The sequence below is a fragment of the Cervus elaphus genome, chromosome 27 (assembly GCF_910594005.1).
Source record: "Cervus elaphus chromosome 27, mCerEla1.1, whole genome shotgun sequence".
Taxonomy (NCBI): Eukaryota; Metazoa; Chordata; class Mammalia; order Artiodactyla; family Cervidae; genus Cervus; species Cervus elaphus.
In genome coordinates this window covers 55,729,296-55,730,304 of record NC_057841.1, presented here as the reverse complement: position 1 = coordinate 55,730,304, position 1,009 = coordinate 55,729,296, and the positions used below count along the sequence as shown (strand labels likewise).

The 1,009-nt window shown below is 42.4% G+C and overlaps 1 non-coding gene across 1 annotated transcript; it reads right to left on the bottom strand.

The window, feature by feature from the left end:
* Positions 1-646: 646 nt before the first annotated feature.
* On the bottom strand, positions 647-753 carry LOC122685120. The gene has a single exon (XR_006338285.1). It is a non-coding gene; the product is annotated as a U6 spliceosomal RNA (small nuclear RNA).
* Positions 754-1,009: the final 256 nt, after the last annotated feature.

Below are 1,009 nucleotides of genomic sequence, written 5' to 3'. Positions count from 1 at the left end.
GGCTGATTCATATTAATGTATGAGAAAACCCACTGAAATGTTGTGAAGTAATTAGCCTCCAACTAATAAAAAAAAAAAAAAAAAAAAGAAAGAAATACATTCCAGTGAAATTGAAGGTAATCTGAGTCTAGAAGCCAATAAGTATATTCTCATGATTTTATGAGAGGTGTAATATGCCTGGGGGCTTCCCAGGTGGCTCAGTGGTAAAGAATCGCCCTGCCAGTGCTGGAGACATAGGAGGTGTGGGTTCGATACGTGGGTTGGGCAGGTTCCCTGGAGCAGGAAATAGCAACCCACTCCAGTATTCTTTTTTTTTTTTTCTTTTTTAAAATTTATTTATCTATTTTTTTCCATTTATTTTTGTTAGTTGGAGGCTAATTACTTTACAATATTGTAGTGGTTTTTGTCATACATCGACATGAATCAGCCATGGATTTACATGTATTCCCCATCCCGATCCCCCCTCCCACCTCCCTCTCCACCTGATTCCTCTGGGTCTTCCCAGTGCACCAGGCCCGAGCACTTGTCTCATGCATCCAGCCTGGGCTGGTGATCTGTTTCACCCTAGATAATATACATGTTTCGATGCTTTTCTCTCGCAACATCCCACCCTTGCCTTCTCCCACAGAGTCCAAAATTCTCTTCTAAAAATATGGAGCACTTCACAAATTTGCGTGTCATCCTTGCGCAGGGGCCATGCTAATCTTCTCTGTATCGTTCCAATTTTAGTATATGTGCTGCCGAAGCGAGCACTCACTCCAGTATTGTTGCCTGAAAAATCCCTTGGGGTCACAGAGAGTTGGACACGACTGAGCCTGCACGTACATAGTGCACCCAGTGGTAGACATTATTGACGGTTGCTCAGCTAGTATCTGCTGCACAAGCAATAGCCCTCCATAGTGTCCTCTAAAAGGAAAGTTTCCTTTTTTCCCCGAAGGTTATAAATGTTCCTGCAGTTGGCACTACTCCTTTAATTAACATATTGTTCAATACGTCTTTATAAGCCACT